The following is a 24,820-nucleotide window of genomic DNA, read 5'->3' on the forward strand; positions in this document are numbered from 1 at the left end:
ATTCATACTGGAGAGAAACCCTACAAATGTGAAGAATGTGGCAAAGCCTTTATCCAGTGTACAAACCTTACTAAACATAAAAGAATTCATAGTGGAGAGAAACCATACAAATATGAGGAATGTGGCAAAGCCTTTACCTGGTACACACAACTTACTCTACATAAAAGTATTCATACTGGAGAGAAACCCTAGAAATGTGAGCAATGTGGAAAATTCTTTTCCCAGTGCTCAATCCTTACACTACATAAAATAATTCATAGTGGAGAGACACCATACAAATTTGAGGAATGTGGAAAAGCTTTTACCCAGTGCTAACACCTTAATCTGTATGAAAGAGTTCATAACAGAATAAATTCTATAAATGTGAAAATTGTGGCAAAGTCTTTAATATCTGCTCACATCTTACTCATCATCAAAGAAACCATACTAGATAAAAGTGAGACAAATGTAATGCGTATGGAAGTGCTTTCACAAAGTATTAGCCTTAAAAGGCACAACAGTACTTATACTTACTATAAACAATAATAATATAGACTGCTGACAATACCTTTAGTTATAACAGAGATCTTATTGGACATGGGAGAACTTACCCTGAAAAAATGCTCCAATATTTTCGCATACATTACTCAACATCACAAAATTTGTCATAAATACAAACCTTACAAATATAATGAATGCGAACACATATTTATGCAAATGGTATACCTTAGAGAACAACAAAGAATTGATACTTAATACTACTTTACAGATATAATAAATTTCAGAACACATTTAATCAAGAATCAAGTCTAAACAGATATCAGAGGATTCACTGGGCAATGCACTGAGGCACTAACACATTCGTGCATTTCCTTAAAACAGGTTGTTGAGTATAGAGAATAACCTCATTAAAATAGTTAGATTATTTATTTGTATGTCAGTTTTAAAAATTAAACATTTTTTGAAAGTTATAATGACATGTAAAATATACTTTCTGTTCAGCTTGGGATGCAAATGTAATAAAGTATAATTATTTTCAAATTTTGACAAGGAAATACTAATGTTATTCAACTTTAAACACAGTAGATGCTATGCTTTCATTTGTAGTGTGTATGTGAATGTCTACAGTTAATGATAGCTACATCACAGTTATTAGAAGTCTTTGTGTATTATACTTTTCCATGGAAAATTAAAATCACTGAAATGTAAGATGTATGAAATGGAGAGGTGCTGTGTGGTAGACTTCTAACAGTTTTTCAAGTGATATATGAGGTAGCTATACAAACTAATATCCTTCTCATTATAATCAGAATGAAACAACGACAATATTACAAATAACTTGTTTTACTAATTGCACATTAGGAAAATGAAACAGTGAATTTTGAAATATTTTTAGATTACATGTAAACTTCATTTGTTTTATTAAAGTAAAGAATGTTTTTATTGTGTCAACGTGTTGTAGATTGAATGAACTGTTATTTTGCCACCAACATTAACCTATTCCATGTTACGCAAAGTTGCAGGCAATGGATTGTAAAAATGTACTATTGGGTTACACAGTAAAATTAAATCATTTATGATCCTTTTTTTCAGTGGCTTCAAATTTCTAATTCTTGAAGACTAATGTTCCCAAAAGTTTTATTTTTTATTATTTTTATAATTCCATATTAACTCTAATGCTTATAATAAAGTTTGTCTGCTTAATGAAAAGCCATGTATTTCTGAACACTGAATGAGTACTTGTTACATTTTATGCTACATTTTTCTTTTAACATGCAGCCTGTCTGGCCAGTGAAACAGAAATAAACACATTTTTTATTTACACTGAATCAAATATACAAATACATCACATATAAGAAGAACTTTAATTGTAGTAGATTTACAGAGTAAGTAATTCTGTTTGTGTAAATGTGGATGTATATTTATTTTGAAAAGAAAAGAAGAAATATTAAAAAATGGGTAATTTCATAATTGTTCGGAATATACTAGCAAACTTGAAACTCCATAGATTCTGAAAGCAAATTTTTTTCCTTTATGTTGAATTAATCTGGTTAAAATTCTAAAGTTTCTAATTCAGAACCTGCCCATGCCTATCTTCTGTTCTTACATGGTTATTACTCATGCTAGGCTTAATATATTATTTTATTATTTCAAAGTCTGTTATGTATTGTATATATGTCCTACTCTGAAATTATAAAAATAATGTTTATAAAATTTAATTATGGCTCCATGTAATAGATTGAAATGTCCAGGGTGAAAAATGTCACTGATTTGCATGTGGATTGATGAAATCTGCAGTACAAACAACTCTCAGAATTTATCAGTGGGAATTCTGCTTCTTTCATTTCATAATTATCTCCACCGTTTTCTTTCTTTTTTTTTTTTCTTTTATCCCCTAGATTAATCTAGTTAGAAGATTATCCAGGGTGTTGATATTTTCAATAAACCAGCATTAACTTGATTGGTCTATGTAGTCCTTGCTAGGTAAAGAAACTCAGACATGAGTTTCTGAACTAGCTCAGCCAGCATGTGATGAAATCTGTTTGTTAGTGTATGATGAAATGCTTTATATAATGATTTAAGGAGAAGAATAAAATTATAGTGCTAACTTGTCACACTCACAATGAGCCAGCAAACATTTACCCAACACACACATCTCCATACTGTGTCAGGCATTAGAAATGCAGAGACTGATCACCTATATTTGTTGATTTTAAGTAAGTTAGATATAAAAAATACATTTAGTAAAGTACCCATAGATTTCAGGTGGAGCATAGCACAAATAAACATAAAACTGTGGGCCACAGAATCTGAAAAATATTGTAAAAGATTATGTGTAGCTCATTATAAATATTTTGCATATGTTCTCCGGACAGATAGTAAAAATGGGAAGGAGGAAGCCTTCCAGGTCAAAGAGCAGAAGGTAATAAGGGAGGAATTATGGAATAGCTTTCTGGACTCTGAAAACTCCAGAAATGTCTACAGAACCCTATGTGGAACACTGTGTTTTTCAGTCCTAAACACATTGTAGAGCACATTTTTCCTGAATGAATGAATGAATGAATGAATGAATGAATGAAAGAAATATAAAGTGGAGAAAATCACAGGCCTTAAAGTCAGTGTTTAGATACTTACTAAAATGAAGGGTGGCTTCACTCCCTCTGCTGGAGATACTTTTGTTTTTGTCTTTTTAAAAAATTAACTATATTATACAAAGTATCTAGAAGAATCAAATTCATAGAAACAAAAAGTAAAATGATGGTACCAGGGACTGGAAGAATGGAGAAATGGAGCTATGTTTACTGGGTGTAAAAAAGTTCTGGAAATTTCTTTCACATAGTGTGAATACACTTAACACTACTTTGCTGTGTACCTAACAATGTGTAAGATGGCAAATATTATATTTTGTGTATTTTACCACAATTTCAAATTGTAAATTGCCTATATATTCACCAAGTGGTTTAGAATGGGACAGGGTTATTCTGTCTATATTATCACATGAATTATATTGCCCACATTGGCCAGAATGTTTTCTCAGTCATGAAACCCCCACTTTGTTTTTATTTTTGCTTTTTGTCAGATAGTCCTAGAGGATTTTGATTCTAGGTACGTGCTTAAAAGTGGGAGAGGTTTTAGACACCTTCCAAATCTTTTTTAGAAAATAGATATCCAAGCTGAGGTCCAATATTATGTCCATTACCTTGTGGGTTTGCCCTACACAGCAAGCACCTTCCTGGTAGTATTCATGGGCTGTTATATTAACAAGGCAGATCCTCAGAAGCCAGAGCATGTGAGTGGAGCAAGAAGTGGGTGGGGCATGAAGTAAGTAAGATCCTGAGAGATTAGAACATGATGGAAGAGATGCACAGAGGAAAATGGGTGACCTGAGTGAGATGTCCCCCAGTAGGGGAGTACCAAAGGAGTGCATTTGACTTGGGACAGCAGACCCTGGACCCAGGCCAACTGCCAGTGAGTACTGAGAGAGCCCTGGACTGGATCAAGCTGTGATAAGGCCACCACAGCACACCAGAGGGAGAAGGTGATCTAAGATGATATTCATCAGAACTAAATTGATCCCGTATCAGGCAGATGGGAGGAGAATTGAGGAGCGGATGGGTATATACACATCTAATGGTTGCAGTGCTCACCATCTTGGGGATGGACACTCTTGAAGCTCTGACTCCTGTGGGGAAAAGGGCATATACATAACCTAAACATTTTTACCCCTGTAATATGCTGAAATAAATAAAAAAAAGAAGTCAATCTTGTGGGAAAAGTATCACAAGGAGCTACTAACCCAGAAGTCTATACTCAGCATTACATAAATCCCCTCCAAATTTGAGAGATGTGGTGATTAGTACCATGGGCAAGTGTGGGGAGGGCACCCCAAGAAGGAGGAATCAGGGGCTGAGGGAAGGGGGTTTCAGGTGCCAGTGAAAGAGAAGACACCTTTTTGCACACCCCAACCTCTTTCATACAGTTCAAAAATAATAAATTTGGATGAGGTCTCATTCCACATTACATTACACATATTGGCTATATGAAAAGTCATCCACAATGTGATTCAATAATATTGTTGTAGTAAAAAAGCAGACTGGCTTTTGATAATATTTCTTTGCAAATAATTATATTTTGCAAGGTTTGTATGTTGTTTTTGTTTGTATTTTGGTTTGGTTTTAACAAGCTAGAGGTTTTACATCAGGCTTCTGATATTGTTTTAGACCTTGAATTTCACAAGTAGTAGCTTCTAGGCCTGTGTTGCTCCCCTGATAAAACAACCTTACCCTCCAATCTTCACTGTAAACACTCCTTGGGCAGTTTTATCTAGTCCTGTCACATCAGCTCCCCCTAAATGCTACAAGTGCTAAAATGGAGCTTCAGGTTTACATGACAAACCACAGCCCAGAGGTGGTTGCCTTCCCTGGGCAACCCATACTCACATTTAGCAGGTGAAAAGCTAGGCTCACTCTGTACCTTTTTTCACAACCCCCTGTGATACTTCAGAACATCTTGTCTGAGCAGAAGACACCCCAATCATTCATCCTTTGAATTTGAAAGCCCAAAAATCATTATGAAGGATTATCATTCAGTCCATATTATTAAACACTTCAGACCTGTGTTCACTGGCTATGAAACCTTGCCCTCTGCTGGCACTCATAGTCCGCATGATACTATGTGCTGTACATTGATAACAAATCCATTTTGTTCTTGTGTGATGAGGAAAGCTTTAAAGCACTGAAAGCTTGTTTTACTTTGCTGGCAGCTTTAGAAAAATAACTATAATAACTCCTACTAAGGACTTGTTAAATGCTCACAGATTCATAGTAACTTATTAGCTGAACATACATATTGCAACTGCAGAGAGAAAAGCTGTAAAAGTAAAAGCTTTTGGCTGTTGACTAAAGTCGACGCTCAGCTGTGCACCTTCATATCATGGCTGTTGGCTAAAGTCAATACTCAGCTGTGCACGTTCATCTGTGGCTCTTGACTATAGTTGATGCTTGTATCAAAGTGGTAAGTAGGCTTAAATCTCATTGATTCCTTAATATGTCTCCTACCTGACTCATATGTTTCTACCTCAGTAAAAAATACCATTGTGCACTTCATCTCACCTCTAATATTACCTGAATCTACCTCTCTCCTTCTTCAATGCCAAAGCCTCAGCAGGGCCCTAGTCACTGCCACCTTGATTGGTCTCCTGGGTTCCCAACTATGCTTTTCCCCTCAAAGGTGGCCCCTTCAACCCATCCCCTACACCTCTACCAGCTAGCTGGATGGTAAAACCAGTTTTATCACATCAAACCCTCCAGAAAATTCTTCAGAGGCCCCGACAGTTTTTGAGCTGTCATAATCAGTACATAAAGCTCCTTTGGATTGGATTCTAATTCCAGACAGTTTCCTTACATACTCCCCTTCATCACTACCCCTGTGTTATTTTCATAAATATTTAAGTGTCTAGTATGCACCAGCCACAGCTGAAGGAACCTACACATATCCCATGCTCTCTCACCATTTATAAATAAATGGATTTCCTAAATATACCATGCCATTTTCCACTACTTTACCTATACAAACCTTATTTTTTTTCTTCCTGAACTTCTTCCCCTATTCCTGTGTCTAATTAACAACCATCCACTGGAGCCTGACTATAGAGATAAAATGTACTGTCTTTGCTTTACTTATAACAAACTTGGTTTTCTTTTGGAGCCCCCAGTCACAAATGTCAGAAAAAAAATTAAGTCCAATTCCCATTTTACAAATGAGAAAACTGAGAGTCAGTAAGAATAAAGAACTTCTTGAAAGTTATACAGCAATAGAAGAGCCTGATTTGCCAAAAAGTGGTACCTATAAGTATGCTATGCAGCTTCTTTCCAAATGGCTTGGTTATAGAAGATTTTGCACTGTTTACAGAAGTTTTCTGCTGTGAAGAAGCTGTGCTATATGCTGAATAGCAACAATTTGGTCCATTCAACCGATTTAATTAATCCCTTCTGGCAACTTTAAGACTTTATAAGGAAGCACAATCACTCACTTGAGGTCCCTTAGGCAAATGATACATTTGGGTAAAGTGAGAGTATACTAGACCTTGTATTGATGTTTACTTTTATCCTTAAATGTAGTGATGATGCTTTGCTAATATACTGATAATAGTAAATAAAGACTTTCTATATGCATGAATTAGGGGTGCATGCCCCAAAGGTGTTTACTGGTAGGAGTTTGAGACAAACAGTCTAGGGACCCTGTTCTCTACTGACTTCTGCTCATTTGCTTCTACTCTCCATGAAGCTCACTCCACTTGAGCCACAACTCACAAAGCTCACACTCAGGTTCTTCCCACATATCCTCACTCAGTGCACTCACTACCTTCATCCAAGCCCCTGCTCAAATGGATCTCCCTAGGGGGACGTCACCCACACCGCACCCCACCATCAACTCTCTCTCCACTTATCCTGCTTTACTCCTCTCCATCACAGCTACATTTACCTGACATTACATATTTGTGTCAATCACCACAAACAGAATGAAAGATCAGGAAGCCTGGGAGCCTTCTCTGTTTTGTTTCCATCCTTTTCTCCAGTGCAGTAGGAATTATGACCTGAATGGATAAATGTAGATTTTGCTCTTCTGTTACCATGTACACTGCTGAGTGTAGAGTATTCTTTGGCTAAGCTTGTTTGACTGCCTTGTGAGTTTGTCTTATGTATAGGCCAGTACTGTCTCTTCCCATGCCTGGTTTCTGCTTTACATCCAACAGAACATTCTTCCATACTGAAAATATTCTGTATCCATGCTGTAGTATAAACTGTAGCCTTTAACCACATGTTGCTATTTAACCCTTGAAAAGTGTCTAGTGTAACTAAAACACTGAATTTTTTTATTGTTTTGGTTCTTCAGAATGTTTACTGTAATAGTGAGAGGATTTCAATTTCTAGAACTTTAATTAAGGAAAAAAATATTTCAAAAGTACATGTTCAAATGCAACAGTGATTATGCTCTCTCCTCCAATGTGTCAAGTGTCATAATCTAGAAGTCTTTTATGATTCCTTAGTAAATCCTGGTGATATGCAAATGTAATTATTTACTGAAACTAAAAGAAGAAGGGTAGGGCAAAAATGAATTGGAAGTGCTGGAAAGTGCCTTGTGATTTAATTTAGAGTAATTATGTACAGATTGTGAGTATATCTCTTTCAATCTGTCTTGAAAGTTAACAAATAAGGAACAAGCAAGGCTGAACAACCAGATATCAAAGGTTGTGTCATTCTTTAGGCCTATTTTGCAGACTCCAGGATCCCTGGCTTCTTTTAGTCCTCATCATGCTGGAATTCCTGGTCTTTTCTGGAAACACCACAGTCATCCTTCTCATTCAGCCCTACCCACCTCTCCACTGCCCTATATACTTTCTGATGAGCAAGCCATCCCTCATGTGCCAGTTCTATATGTCCATGTTTATTCCTCATATGGCCCTCAACTTTCTCTCTAGGGATTATCACATCTCTCTCACTGACTGCGGCATTCATCTCTTCCTCCTCATCACCCTGTTGGTAGCAGAGTGTCAGATGCTGGCCGTCCTCACTTAGGACTGCTACCTGGCCATCTGTCCCCCATTGTGCTACCCCATCCACATTCCCCATGTTCTCTGTGTTCTCCTGGTGCTTCCATCTTGGCTAAGCGCAATGCTCAATGCCTTCATCCAAGTGCTCTGCCCTCTGACTGTCCATAACTTCACTTCCAGAGAAGGTCATCGTTTTGTTTCTGAGATCCCAGCTGTATTTAAACAAGTCTCTTCTGACACTTCCCTCTATATAAGGTTCTTTTTATCCATGGTGCTATTTTTCTCTTCCCTCCTATCTTAGCTATTATGGTCTCCTATGTATTCATCCTGTCTTCTTGACTGTTGACAGTCTCAAGCCTGGGTCACATGGAAACCCTGGCTACTTACTTCTCTCAAATGGCCCTGGAGTCTCTATTCTATATGGCTTCCATTACCAAGTCCCTTCTACAAAAGTCTCATTTCCTTGAGCAGGAGAATTGGTCTCTGTCATCTACACCATCCTAATGCCAATGCTCAACCGTCTCATCTACAATCTGACAAACGGGGATGTGTTTGAAGCCCCCGGGAGAGTTCCCAGGAAATAGGGAATAGGACATATTTAACTATCCACTGAAAATCCAAATCTAAAACAAGGAAACATATACATTGAAATGGTGGTATTTACCATAATTAGAGAGATATATTCATATGCATTTAACTATAAAGCCAGATATTTTGAGGAACAGAAAATAGACAAAAAGAAATGATCGTGTCTTGAAGGTTGACATGAAAATTTGTCATTTTCTCCTTTTATTCATTTCTGTATTTTTACCCCAATAAATATATTAGGAAAGTGGCTTATTTGTGTACTATATCAAATATCGTTTCTTATTCCCGTGCAATCATCTTATTTGGTCATTGTTATTTATTTTCCTATATTTTTGTTTTTAATTGACAAATAATTGTGTATGTATATGTCAGACACAGTGTGATGATTTTATCTAGGCATACTTTGGGAAAGATATGATTAAACTAATTGACATTTTTCAAAAGAGAGAAATGAATGTTCAACAGATATATGTCAAAATGCTCAACCTATCTAATCATCATGGAAATGAAAGATAAGCCACAATGAGCTATTACCTCACACCTGTGAGAATGTCTATTCTCAATAAGATGAATGCTAAGTGCTGGTGAGGGTGTGGAGAAAAGGAAACACTTGCATATTGTTGCTGTGAATATAAATTAGGACAGCCAAATTTATTTGTATATCAATGAATTTAGGGAGTACAAGGCATGTTTTTTCTTTGTATGTTCTTTGATTGTATGAATTATATAGTGTTAAATTCAGGACATTTATTGTATCATTCATTCAATGAATATAGGTTTCACACAGTAGATAATATTTGATCCCTCAACCCCAAACACCCTCCTCCCTTCTGAGTCATAAAAACCTATTTTCTCAACACAGCCATTGTAGGAAATAGTATAGAGATTCTACAAAAATGAAAATTGAATTACCATATGATCCATCACTACCATTTCTAGAAGCATATTCAGTTGAAGCAAAACCAGTATGTAGAAGATATATCTGTCCTTCCATATTCATTAGAACAATATTCATTGTAGTCCAGGTATAGAAGCAGCTTAAGTGTCCACCAGCACATGAGTGGATAAAGAAAATGAGGTGCATTTACACAATGAGCTGTCAAACAGAATGAAATTCTGTCATTTGTGACAACATGTTTTGAACTGAAGGACATGATGCTAAGTAAAGTAAGCCAGGCACAGAAAGACAAATACTGTATGATCTCACTTATCTGTGGAATCTAAAGAAAGCTGATTTCATAGTGGGAAGTGTGGTCACCACAAAGAGTGGGGGATGGGGAAAGAGAAAAATCAAAGGGTACAAAGTGTCAGTTTGTTCATTTTTTTTAAATTCATAGACCTCTAAATGGAAGAACCCTGGTATCCTTACCTAATTATATCTATTAAATTGTAGTATTCTTCTAATGCTGCCATTATGGACAATATAATAATTTATATTTTTAATGTATATTTTTTCCTAAATTTTAAATTTTCCCTAAAGTCACCCTAACTCTAACTTCCTGGCATGTGATAACTAAATCAAAATTTATTGATATATTTATAATTTTTAAATAATCTTGACATTTTTGCATAATTCACTTTGCAATCATTACATGATTGACCTTTATATTTGCTTCGTGACTCAATATTTGTTATTTTTATAAAGTTTAGGAAAGATGTATGGTTTTTATAATTTTTTTTATTTCAAGAAAATATGAGAATACAAAAATTACAGTGACATTTTATATCTTTGCCTCTCCCTAGCAAGTGTTAGAGGTATGCCCTTACCCTCAACGATGATCAAGGCATCCCTCAGATGTGGGTCTTCCCTCAATGCCCTGAATCCCTGGTGAATACCACCACCATTTGAGTACCATAGTGTTAATCAGTCAGTACCAATTTGATGGCAAGTACATGTGGAGCCCATTTTTCTGATCTTATGTCACTTCACTTTGGATAATGTGCTCACTCAATCCAGGAAAATATAAGCAGTGCTAGCTCACTGTCATTTCATAAAATTGAGTAATATTTCATTGTAAACACATACCAAATATTAATAATCCACTCATAAGTTGACGAGCTCTTGAGTGGTTTTTATTTTGTACTTTAAAATTGTAACATGCTCATTAATTTTATTTCATCAGAATTTGTATCTTCAGAGGTGTAGGTTCTTATCAATTATTCAACAGGTGTCCTGAAAATGTCATCAAACTATAGGAGCTCCCTCCAAGAAAGCCCATGAGGGGGGTGAACTGCAATGCAGATTAAAGTGAATGACATACTAATTACACCTAGGATACCCTAGATCACTTTGTATATCTTATTATGGCTTGGCAGGGGAAACGCTAGATTGATAAACCATTCCCTCCTTCTTCAGGTGTAGAAGTGGCTCAGGGTAGAATGAAAGGTTGAGCAGCACCAAAATGGAATGGCAGCCTTTTCCACCTCCCTGGTGCAGCAATTGCTGGAAACAGCACCAAAACAGGGCACCATTGTCCTGAGAAGAGACAGAGATCCTAACTATCTGCCTAAGATTTGTAACACATTTGAAAGATTTTTAAAAAGATTTTGTTTTAAGAAATGCTTTTCTGAAACTGAGAAACATATCTTTGAAATGTAATATCAACAAAGATATTTCCCTATCCCACAATTTCCATAGGAAGATGAGATCCTAACATCAGTGAGCACCTAGCTTTAAGTTGCAAAATTATCTCCTCCTGCATTGACTTGAGACACTTGTTTTTTATTTGAATTTAACCAATTACCAAAAAAAGAGTCTCATTAATTACCAAGTAAGTTTATGGTGCACTCTTTATGACAAATAGGGCTGTCTAGTCTTCATTCTTCTTTCTTCAAAGCTAATTATTATTTATCTAGACAACATGTATGTAAAAGTTAGGATTTGCTTAGTTATGTACAGTACCGACTTTATGTGTGCCTCTGAAATGTCTCAGTGGATTGGCACTGTGCACATCACATTGTGCTTTATTTGACTAATGAAAGTGTTTACTTTTAAAACTCTTGTAACTTTGTGGACAGGTATTCTTAGTTGGAGAGTCTTCATTTTTAATATTTCCTGAACACTTTCCAGAATTAAAAATGCAACATAAACAAAAAATGTGCCCACCACTTCTAAATTAGAAGGGCTTTGAACACGAGATTCCATCTTGAGCTTCCAGTCCTTAACCTGCAACTCCAAAGCACAGAGCTTCACTGTCGCCACATCTGCACACAGTAAGTTCTCGAGGCCTCTTTGGTGTCTACTGTCCCCCAAGAGCATACTTAGACCAGATTCCTGTGAATACAGTCTCACTGGATAATAATCACTAATCCTTTCTCTAAATGAATCTCACATCTTTAGAACTGAAATGGAGTCAGAGACTGTAGGACTCAGACACAAATGGGAACAAGATAATGCGCACTGGGTGCAACACATAAACTCCCTTTCTGCCTTCTCTTCTTGCCCAAATGTGAGGAAATGTACAGTGAGTGCTAATGAGTCTATGCCTCTCAAGGGACCGAAATCTGCAGATCTGAATTCTGAATCCAAGAATCTAAGGTCTGTAAAATGATGAATCTGAATCCAAGGCCTTTAAAAGCAAAGATTACACAAGTTTGTTCCAAACTAGACCTGGACTCAACCTGGAATTCCCAAGACAGAGGACATACTTTGGACCAAGTATGCACCAAAAACTCAGGGGAGACACATGCTGTGGTGTAAGAGATCAACATGGACTTTTGAGTTGATTTTGAAAGGAAATTTTGGGGTGAGTGTAAAGAAATTTCTAGATCTACTGTAGTGTTGTATTATAGTTGTGTGTGAAGGATAGAAAGGCTGGCACCACATCTGAATTTTTCTGTAAATTAATGGGGGTTTACTAGTCACCTTTTGTGGAATAACAAGGATTACATCACACAATGTGAAGGTTTCTTCACAGTGCAACAAAACATACATCTGAGGACATAGCACATGCTCAGTAGACATTGCATTATGCTGCTCTTCACTTTGGTATTAAGTGTATGTTGTGATGAGTGTTGGGCAAAAGGCAGTATGTATGCTGTGCTTGCTGTCTCTACCTGAGTGCTACTAATAATGGATCTAGGTTGAGCAACATCAGCATAAAGGGGACCTGACAAAGAACCCAATGAATGTACCCCTTCCACACCAGCAGACCACATTTCTTAGAGTGAGGCCCACAGTACCACATGATTTACATTCACATTGATGTTTCAGAGACAATTTTAAGGTAATTACCTCTCAGCCCAGGCTTTCAATCAGGATAACCTGGGTAGATTGAAGAAACACCATCACCTGCCTGTTGGGCTGGGTGAAAACATCCATGTGGTTTTAATTGTGCCCCAAATAATTCTAATTTGATACCAGGGTCAAGCATTAGGAATCCTGCATATATTCATGAGAATTGAGTTTAACCTTTGTTCCCGAATGAAGTCACAGGTTCTGCTCTCTGGGTTTTGGTAGAGGCAGATCAGTGTGGTCCAGATACTCATTCCTGTAGCAGAAACTCCTGGCACCTGTAGCAGGAGAAGGTAACCAGAAGAAAGGACAGGAGAAATTCACATTTTGGTCTCCCTGAATGAGCTGATCATAGCTGATTCTTTACTGTGAGCAAGAATAAGTGAGTGTAGCCCTTCTGCAGTTTATGTTCCTCCTGCTTGTGAGTGTGATGGAAACAAGGGAAGAAATTGTGCTGACTCCATTAAGGAAAGTCTCAAGATTTAATTCTAATTGTTCCACACAATCTCACATGAAAAGAAATTTCAGAGTAGGAGAAGAAGAAAAAGAAATGGCTGTTTATCAGGTAAGTGTGTCTCAGATTTGGCATTGTGTCCACTATGTCTTCCAGATAGTCATATAGAATGTCAATTTTTTGAACCTGTAAACCTTTACTTCTTTACTTCTGATGTGTATGGCTAATAAGTTTTGTAACTACATATTTTTATTTCTTCTTATGGTACTCAACATTTTCTGGGAAATCCTTCCTTCCTATATAACAAAGCCTACTGTACATTCTCTCATACAAGCTTCTTACTACAATAACCATGTTTTCTAAGAAATATATGGCATATAATATTAAAAATGTTCCCATCGTGAGAGGTCAAGATAGAAAAGTATGAATGTTTGAGATTCCCATTGGGGATAGGATAGAGTCTTTGGATTTGAGTGAGGAAGGGAAACAGGTACTCTAAAGTTTGATCTAGATACTTCATCATCTCTACATAATATATTATTAGGAAAGTTCAGAAAGAAGATAGCATTGATTGCCTAGGATAACCAGAAAATTATGGAAAAACTATAAAATAAAAGACTTGTTCCGTATGATGCTAAAGTATTTACATACATTATTAAAGATAAAACATGGGAAGTATCTGTATCTGAAATTTGCATAAATCTGATGATTCTTCATGGTTACATATTGTTGGCCACTACCATCCCAGCAGTGATTTTGTATCCTCATCTTTGCAACAATGCCTAACACCAATTCATTCTGCTAAAGTTATGCTAATTTCATTCTCTTGCTTAACATGCTTTCTGACAGATTCATCCAATATAAAGTTAATTGTTTTTTTGTTTATCATTAAGTGTCTTGTGGAGATTTACTTTCTGATGTGCATGAGCAATCACATTTAATCTACAAGCTCTAATTTCTTCTTATAGCTTGCTTTGAAAACTATAAGGGATATTAACTATGAGGGATATTATCTGTGTACTGTTCAGATGAACTGAGATATATTCAAAGTCTACCACTTACTGGATATTGACAAAATACTCTCCTTAGGCAAGAATCATTGTTGTCAGTAGTTATATTATGTGAAATGCAGAGATTCAGACCCCACCCCAAATCGCCTGAATCAGAAGCTGTATTTTAACAAAATCTCCAGTTCTTTACTGTACTTGTAAAAATTACGTGATACCTTCTAACTCTCTATGATCCTGTATGTGAGAAATATGCACAATTTATTGATGTGATATAAATATAACACCCAAAAATTTATATTACTGTAGTAGGGGCCTTAATTTTGTATTAAATACTTTATCATCCATAGAAGAATCATATGCACACAGATTCATACATCTTTTTTGATCTTCATTCTAGCGGATAAGAGAATACGTTCAAGAATATCAATGTGCTAGAGAATATCTTATTGGATAATTCCAGTACTTCATGTGTCAGAAACAGTTCTCACAACTCATTTTCCTTGTAGTCAAGTGAATAACTCTCTCTATGGCCACTTGGGAAATATGTGTCTTTTTACAGGAGATGGTGACATTTCAGGATGTGGCTGTAGAATTCTCTCCAGAGGAGTGGGCATGCCTTGACAATGCTCAGCGCAATTTGTATAGGGATGTGATGTTAGAGAACTATGGAAACCTGGTCTCCCTTGGTGAGGATCACTTATATACAGAATTTCTATTCCACATTAAGGCCATTCTTTTTTTATTAATAGTTTCTTAAAAGTTTCTACTTTACATGAATACATTTTATTTTATTTTATTTTATTTATTTATATTTTAGCATGTTATGGGGATACAAGTGTTAAGGTCACTTATATTGCCCATGTCCCCCTCCCCCCTCAAATAAGAGCTTCAAACATGTCCAATCCCCAAAAGTTGCACATCTTACACATTGTCGTTGTATATACCTATCCCCTCCTCCCCCCTCCCACCCTCCCAACACCAGATAAATGTTACTCCTATATGTCCACATAAGTGTTGATCCGTTAATACCAATTTGCTGGTGAGTACATGTGGTGCTGGTTTTTCCATTCTTGAGATACTACACTTAGTAGAATGGGTTCTAGCTGTATCCAGGAATATACGAGAGGTGCTATATCATCATTGTTTCTTAAAACTGAGTAGTATTCCATGGTATACATATACCTCATTTTATTAATCCATTCATGAATTGATGGGCACTTGGGTTGTTTCCATAGCTTCACAATTGTGAATTGTGCTGCTATAAACATTCGAGTGCAGGTGTCTTTTCATAAAATGACTTTTGATCTTTTGAGTAGATGCTCAGTAATTGAATTGCTGGATCAAATGGTAGATCTACTTGTATCGCTTTGAGGTTTCTCCATATTGCTTTCCACAGAGGCTGAATCAGTTTGCAGTCCCACTAGCAGTGTACGAGTGTTTCTATCTCCAAATCTATGCCAATATTTATTGTTAGGGTACTTTTTACTGGATGGTCATTCTTACTGGAGATAAGTGATATCTCATTGCAGTATGTTCAACATCTCTGATCATCAGAGAAATGCAAATCATTTTATTCTTTCTGTATTTTTATTTTCTGATCTGTTCTATGTCTATTTTGTATAATATTAGAATCCAAGGTTCAGAATAACATGGCAGCATTTCAATTTCTCTACATTCTCAACATATGTAGGTACGTATGTATGTGTATATATATTTACTTATTTAAAAGTTCTCAATGTAATCAAAAAGTCCCCAAACAGCAAATGTTGGCGTGGATGCAGAGACAGAAGAACACTCCTACACTGCTGGTGGGACTGCAAACTAGTTCAACCTCTGTGGAAAGCAACGTGAATGAATTTCATATCCATGCTTTTAAAGAAAATTTGAAGATTTTGGTGCATAAAATAAAATCATTAGATGTCTCATGTTATCTTGAATCTTTCCTTTTGTTGGGATTTCACACTAGATTAGTGATTACTCTAGAAATCAGGGTATAAAATTGTTGTCTACACCTTGGAATAGAATTTCCAACTCTTATTTATTTGGTGCTAGTGGGAATTGGTGCTCTAGTCATAAATTAGATCAATTTTTATCATTCTACAGGGTCTGTGAGAAAGCAATATGTTGCAAAGGAATTTTCTAGAATCTTCACTAATGTTCTCTCTACTAAGGATAGTACTGCATTAGTAATTGGAAACTCTTCAGCAAGAGTCATGTGAAACTTCTCTAATGAAACAGGTCTTGCCGAGTCAAAGCCAGAGCTGATCACATGCCTGGAGCGAAGGATAGAACCCTGGATTATGAAGAAAGAGGAAACAACAGCTAAATATCCAGGTAGGTTAGATTCAGTGAAGCAGACTAACAAATGTTAGAGAGCCAAAACTCAAGGAGGAAGGCAGATATTAAAAAGTGGGTTTGAATATTCTGCTCTTTGGAAATGATTTTTAGAAGGACATCTTCTGTCCCACGCTCTTAAACTCTCTAAGAACTCTACCCATGCAGTGATCTTCCTTAGAATTCAGTGAGAGCCAAACTTCTTGTCTTGGCTTATAAGGGAATACATTATCTATTAGCATTTCTATTGGTTAGGAGTTATGGGACTATCTGTGCATATTTTGAAGACCATGACATTAAACCATCTTTTGATAGCCTTTCGCTCTCCTGCTCTTTCTGGAGTACAGTGGCTGATCATAGCTCACTGCAACCTCAAACCTATGGGCTCCAGAGATCCTACAACCTCTGTCTTCCAAGTAACTAGATCTATGGGCATGAGCTACCATTTTGTTATTATTATTTTCTTATAAAAATGGAGTCTCCTCATGTTGCTAGGGCTGGTATCAAGATCCTGGCTTCCTTCTTGCTTGGTCTCCCAAAGTGCTGGGATTATAAGGGTATCCTCCATGACCAGGTCCATGTTTTATGTTCCTTTTGATGCCTCATTTCTGAAATGTGTAAAGGGTGAATAGTGAAGATGTTGGGATTTGTTTCTGGAATGCAAGAAACACTAGGGAAAGATATTTATATTTTCTGCATCATGATTTCCAATTCTACTTTTTCAGAGGCAATCCTACAGAAAGTCAGATTCACTAATTTTGTACAAATGCATATCCTCTTCCTAAATGTAAAAATATCTAATGTTGTTTGACTTAAAATAATCTTTTTCTAGTATAAAATGAGAGTAAAATTTCAGCTTTATTATACCCAAATACCCAAACTATAATATAGTTTATTTTCTCTGTTCACCTTATATAATTATAATTCTTAAATACACTATCTCATTCAGTGCTTCAAATAACTGAATATATTTATACTCCCAATTGATATACAATACTTTGATAACTTATGTTCCATAATTTCCTCCTATTTAGTAGCATCAGAAATGTGTCAATCATATGTGTGTGTGTGCATATATTTCTGTGTGTGGGGTGCTTAATGGGTGGAAGTCTCCACAAATAATATTTGTATAACTGCATAAATTTATTGTACACACTGTAGTGATCTGATGTGTGTATGAATGGTAAAACAATATAATTAAGGTAATAAACGTATCCATCATCTCACATATTTATCATTTAATTATAGTGAGAATATTTATTAATAGTGAGTTCTATGGTCTTAAAAATTTTAAGCATATAAAACATTATTAATAACTCTAATCATGTTGCCATACAATAGATCTCCAAGATCTATTCATCTTATAACTAAAAGATTTTACCCTTAAAATCTCCTCATTTTTCCTTACTCTACACCCTGGAAACCACTGTTGTACTCTTTACTTTTGTAAATTCAACTTTAAAAAAATTATCCATAGCAGTATTTATCTTTCTGGGAATGGCTGATTTTACTTAGCATAATGCCTCCTATGTCCATTCATGTTGTTGAAATGGCAGGATATTTATCATTTTCATGGCTTAGTAAGATTATATGGTATGTGTTTGTACAGTCATTTTTATTCTATTCATCAAAGCAGGCATTTAGTTTGTTTCCATTTTCTTGGCTAATGTGCATAATGCTGCAATATATATGGGGGTGCAGAATCTTCTTCAGATACTGATTTTACATGAGTATACTCATAGGTAGAATAACGAGGCAGTTGTATTATTTATATTTTTTAACAAATCTGTATGATGACACTATCCATTTATAATCAATAACAGTCTACAGGGATGGATTTCCTGCACACCCTTGTCCTCACTTATTATGTGTCTTGTTTTGGACATTAGCCATTTTAAAAGTCTACAAATGTGAAGAATGTGGCAAAGCCTTTACCCAGTGCAGACACCTTACTCGACATAAAAGAATCCATTCTGGAGAGAAACCCTACAAATGTGAAGAATGTGGCAAAGCCTTTAACCAGTGCACATACCTTACTCAACATAAAGGATCCATAGTGGACAGAAACCCTACAAATGTACAGAATGTGGCAAAACCTTTACACGGTGCACACACCTTACTCAACATAAAAGAATACATACTGGAGAGAAACCCTACAAATGTGAAGAATGTGGCAAAGCCTTTTCCCAGTCCTCAATCCTTATTCAACATAAAAGAATACATACTGGAGAGAAACCCTACAAATGTGAGGAATGTGGCAAAACCTTTACATGGTGCACACACCTTACTCAACATAAAAGAATGCATAATGGAGAGAAACCCTACAAATGTGAAGAATGTGGTAAAGCCTTCAGCCAGTGTACAAAACTTATTCTACATAAAAGAATTCATACAGGAGAGAATCCCTATAAATGTGAAGAATGTGGCAAAGCCTTTAACCATCCCTCAATCCTTACTCGACATAAAAGAATGCACACTGGAGAGAAACCCTACAAATGTGAGGAATATGTCAAAGCCTTTACCCGGTGCACAAACCTTACTCGACATAAAAGGATTCATACTGGAGAGAAACCCTACAAATGTGAAGAATGTGGCAAAGCCTTTACTTGGTGCACACACCTTACTCAACATAAAAGAATTTATACTGGAGAGAAACCCTAGAAAAGTATAGAATCTGGCAAAGCCTTTATCCAGCTAAAAGGCCTTACTCTACATAAATGAATCCATAGAGCAGAGAAACCATACAAATGTGAGGAATGTGGCAAAGCATTTTCCCAGTGCTCACACCTTAATCTACATAAAAGAATTCTTATCACTGAAAAATTTTACGAATGTGAGATTTGTGGCAAAGTCTTTAATATTTGTTCACATCTTATTCAACATCAAAGGAATCATACTAGTTAAAAGTTAGATAAATGTAATAAGTATGTTAGTGCTTTTCCAATGTATTAGCCTAAAATGCACAACAGTACTGAAACTGAAAGTAAAATATAATGATGTAGACTGCTGACAATACCTTTAGTTATAACAGATCTTATCGGCCTTGGGAGAACTTACACTGAAAGGAATGCTCCAGTATATTCTTAAACATTGCTGAACATCAGAAAAATATTAAGGAATGGAAACCTTACAAATATAATGAATGTGAAAAAATATTTATGCAAAAGATATACCTTAGAGAACACAAAAACAGTTGATAATTAAAACTACTTTAATAAATTTCAGAATGCAGTTAATCAAGAATCAAGTATAAACATATATCCGATGACTCGCAGTGCAATATACTAATGCACTAACACATTCACACATTTCTTTAAACCAGGTTGTTCATTATAAAGAACTACCCAGTTAAAATAGTTAGTTGATTTATTTGTATGTTAGCTTTAAAATGAGAGAGATTTTCTGAGAGTTATAATTACATGTAAAATATACTTTCTTGTCAGTGTGGGGTGAAATTGTAATAAAGTGAAATTTTGTTTTGCTATTTGTGACAAGCAAATACTGATATTATTATTCAACTTTAAATACAATCGATGGTATGCTTTCATTCTTAGTGTGCATGTGAATGTGTGTGGTTAATGATAGCTACATCACATTTATTAGAGGTCTTTCTCTATTAAGTAGGCATTATTCATGTACTTTTCTATGGAAAATTAAAAACACTGAAATGTAAGATTTACTAAATTGAGAGGTACTATGGAGTTTTCTTATACAAACAGTATTTTAAGTGATGTATGATGTAGGTATACAGACTAATATTCTCCTCATAATCAGAATGAAAAAATTACAATATGAAAAATAACTTGTTTTAATATTGCACATTATGATAATAAAATAGGATGAAATTTGGAATGTTTTTATATTGCATGTGACCTTAATTTGTTTCATTAAATTAAAAATATTTTTAATATGTCAAACATGTTGTAGATAGAATGAAGTGTTATTTTGCACCAACATTAATCTATCCCGTGTTACTCAAAGTTGGAGGTAATGGATTGTAAAAATGTACTTTTGGGTTACACAGTACAAAGACATCATTTGTGATCCTTTTATTAGTTGCTCTACTTTGAAGAATATTGTTCCCAAAGCTTTTTATTATTTTATTTATAATTACATTGTTGCTGTAATGCTTATAATAAAGATTTTGCACTTAATGAAAAGCCATACATTCCTGAACATGGAATGACTAGTTGTTACATTTTATCCTACATTTTTCTTTCAACATGCAACCTGCCTGTGCAGTGAAACAGAAATAAGCATAATTTTTATTTACATTGAATCAAATATACAAATACATCACAGTTAAGTTGAACTATAGTTGTAGTATATTTACAGAGTAAGTAATTATGTTTGTATGACTGTGGATGTGTACTTATTTGGAACAGAAAAGAAGAAATATTAGACAAAATGGGTAATTTCAAAAGCATTGAAAATTTACTAGCAAACTAGAAACTTCAAAGATTCTGAAAGAAAATATTTTGTTTCCTTTATATTAAATTAATTGTTTAAAATCGTAAAGCTTCTGAATCGAAACCTGCCTATACCAATCCCCTGTTCTTACATGCTTGTTACCCATGCTAGGCCTACTATATTATTATTTCAAAGCTCATTTAATATTGTTTATATGACCTGATCTGCAATTACAACAAGGATTGTTATAAAACTTAATGGTGCTCATAAAATTACCTGAAGGTATCAGTAAATTCACAGTGTATTAATTTAATTTTACTTAGTACATTCCATATTGTAATCTGAGGAATGTAATTTGATCATGGACACAAAGGTTTATTTTAGGGTTCTCCACTGTGTTCTTTCATCTCATTATTTGTTTTTGTGCCGGGACCATGTTGCTTTTATTCCTATAGATTTGTTTTCAAATCAAGAAGTGCAATGTCTGTGTTTGTATTTTCTAAAACCGTCTCAGTATTTATTGTTCCAACACACTTTAGAATTTATTTTTATATACCTCCAAAACAAGTATTAATGGAATATTATAGACATTGCATTAAATTTGTATATTACTGTGGATAGTATTGACATCTTAACAATTTTAAATTATCTGACCATTGAGCATGAATACCTTGAAGAGTGTATTTAATTTTGACATATTTTTCTATTAGCTAGTTTATGTTTTGCTTTTGATTTCTAGTTCAACTTTATTTTTGTCACAAAATATATGTTGTATATTTTTAGTCTTCTTCAATTTGATAAGACTTAAGTGTCCTAATAGCATTTGCCATGTATGATTGAAGCTATTGTGTATTCTGCCTCTGTGGACTGAAGAGCTCTGAAAATGTCTTTTACATCTAAATGGTCTATAATGTTTTTCTCATTATCTGTTTTCTTATTGATCTTCTATCAAATCTTTGTACTTATTATTGAAAGTCAGATCTTGCAGTCTCCTATACCTATGTCTGATAGGGTTTTCCGAACATCTTCTTCTAGGATTCTTAAGGTTGCATGCCTTAGGTTTAAATCTGTTGTCCATCTTGAGTGGATATTTTGTGAGAGGTAAGAGGTAGGAAACCTGATTCAATCTTGTCCATGTAGCTATCCAGTTTTCCCAGCACCATTTATTGAAGAGAGAGTATTTTCGTCATTGCATATTTTTGTCTGCTTTATCAAAGATGAGGTTACTGTACGCAGATGGTTTCATCCCTGGAATCTCAGTTGTATTCCAAATATTGATGATTCTGTTCTTGTGCCAGTGCCAGGCTGATTTAACTATTATTGCTTTATAGTACATCTTGATGTCAGGAAGACTGATGCCTCAAAGTTTGTTCATTTTACTAAAGATTCTTTGGCTCTAGAAGGTTTTTCTGGTTCCATAGAAAGTGAAGAATTATTTTTTCTAGATTAGTAAACCACGATGGTGGTACTTTGATGAGGATTGCATTAATTCTGTAGATCACTTTAGGTAATATTGACATTTTAACAATATTGATTCTACAATTCCTGAACAAGGTAGATTTTTCCATCTGTTTACATGTTCTACAATTTCCTTCTTTAGTGTCTCACAGTTCTCCTTATATAAGTCTTTCATATCTTTCATTAAATATACTCCTAGATACTTAATTTCCTTTGGGGCTATAGTAAAAGGTATTGTGCTTTTGATTTGAGTTTCTGCTTGATGGTTCTTGGCATATATGAATGCTTCTGATTTGTATATATTGATTTTGTAACCTGAAACTTTTCCAAATTCATTTATCAAATCCCGGAGTCTCTTGGATGAATACATGGGGTTGCCTGGGTATAATGTATCATTGGTGACGAGCAATAGTTTGATCTCATCTGCTCCCACTTGGATGCCCTTAATACCCCACTCTTGCCTGATTGCTATGGCTAGGACTTTGAGCACTATGTTCAATAGAAGAGGAGATAGTCAACATCCTTGTCTAGTTCCAGTTCAAAGAGGGAATGGTTTCAATTTTTCCCCATTCAGAATTATATTGGCAATGGGTTTGTCATAAATGGACTTGATCAATTTGAGGTATGAGAAGCCTATGTCTATTTTGTTAAGAGTATGTATCACAAAGGCGTGTTGGACTTTGTCACATATACTCCAAAGAGCATGAGACATTCTGTTATAAAGACATCTGCACTTGAATGTTTATGGTAGCACAATTCACTATTGTAAGTATATGGAAACAACTCAAGTGCCCATCAATTCATGAGTGAATAATTAAACTTTGGTATACATTTACAATGGGATATTACTCAATTCTAGGAAACGACAGAGAGCTAGAACTGCTTATACTATCCTGGATTAAGATTAAGCCCATTATCCCAAGTGAGTTGACAAAAGATTAGGAAAATGGGTTCCACATGTACTTGCCATCAAAATGGTACTGACTGATAAAAATTATGGTGCTCAAATTGTGATAGTGTTTACCAGGGATTTTGGGGGGGGTGGACCCACCTCTTAGGGATGTGGTTAGCATTTTGAAGGGCATACCTCTAACTCCTTCTAGGGAGAGGCAAAGATATAACATGTAAGAAAAAGTAAAAAAAAAAATGAAATATTTATTGGGTGTGAGGCAGGAGGGAGGAGAGGATGAGTGTGTACTTACATCATAAGTGCAATGCACACCACCGGGAGGTTGGAAGTGCTAGAAGGTCTGACTCGGCAGGGAGTGGGTGGTAAAGGCAATGTATCTAACCTTAACAATATTTGTATCCCAATAATATGATGAAATTAAAAAAAAAAAAAACTAAGACACACAAAAAATCAAATTCCCCTGGTCTTTAAAAAAATAATCTATTATGAATAAGTTGGCTTCATCCCAGAGATGTAGGCATGATTGAACGTAGGAAAATCTATAAATGTAACTATATACATAAAGGGGAAGTAAAAACAAAGACCATATAATCCTCTCAGAGACACAGAAAAAGAATTTGACAAAATCAGGCCTCTTTTGTGTAAGAATGCTTAACAAGATGGGCATTGAGGGGACTTACCTCAAAATGATAAAATTCTTATATCACAAACCCACAGTCAATCTCACACTGAACAGGGAAAAATTGAAAGCATTCCTGCTTATAAACAGATAATATATCCCTCTAAGTTCTTTTCAACATAGTACTGGAAATCTTAGCCAGAGCATCTGGCAAGGAAAGGAAATTAAGGGAATCTTGATCAGAATAGAAGAGGTCAAACCATCACTCTTTACAGATTAATGATCTTAGCAACACCAAAGATTCTGCCAAAAGCTACTGGAGTTGATAAATAAGTTCAGCAAAGTCTCAGCTTACAAAATCAATGTACACACAGATCAGTAACTTTCACATAGGTCAACAGCTGTGAAACTGAGAACCAAATCAAAGATGCATACCTTTGATAATTGTAACAAAGTAAATGAAATACATAGGAATATATTTACTAAAGATGAGAAGGACTTCTACAGGGAGAATTACAAAACACTGAGGAAGGAAATAGAAGAGAATAGAAACATACAGAAAGGAATTCCATGGTCATAGATAGGCAGAATCAACATTGTTAAAATGTATATACTACCCAAAGTAATCTACAGATTCAATACAATCCGTGTTAAAATAATAACATTTTTTTCAGATTTAGTAAAAGTAATTCTATAATTCATAGAACAGAGAAGACACAATAAAACAAAAACAACATTAAGGGAAATGAACAAATTAAGAGGCATCCGTTT

General features: G+C 35.2%; 1 protein-coding gene across 1 annotated transcript in view; it reads left to right on the forward strand.

The window, feature by feature from the left end:
* Positions 1-24,820, forward strand: part of LOC109730345 (zinc finger protein 682-like) — a 79,925-nt gene that overhangs the window by 41,731 nt on the left and 13,374 nt on the right. The gene's annotated exons all lie outside the window — the stretch shown is intronic.

The sequence above is a fragment of the Microcebus murinus genome, chromosome 31 (assembly GCF_040939455.1).
Source record: "Microcebus murinus isolate Inina chromosome 31, M.murinus_Inina_mat1.0, whole genome shotgun sequence".
In the NCBI taxonomy this organism is placed as follows: Eukaryota; Metazoa; Chordata; class Mammalia; order Primates; family Cheirogaleidae; genus Microcebus; species Microcebus murinus.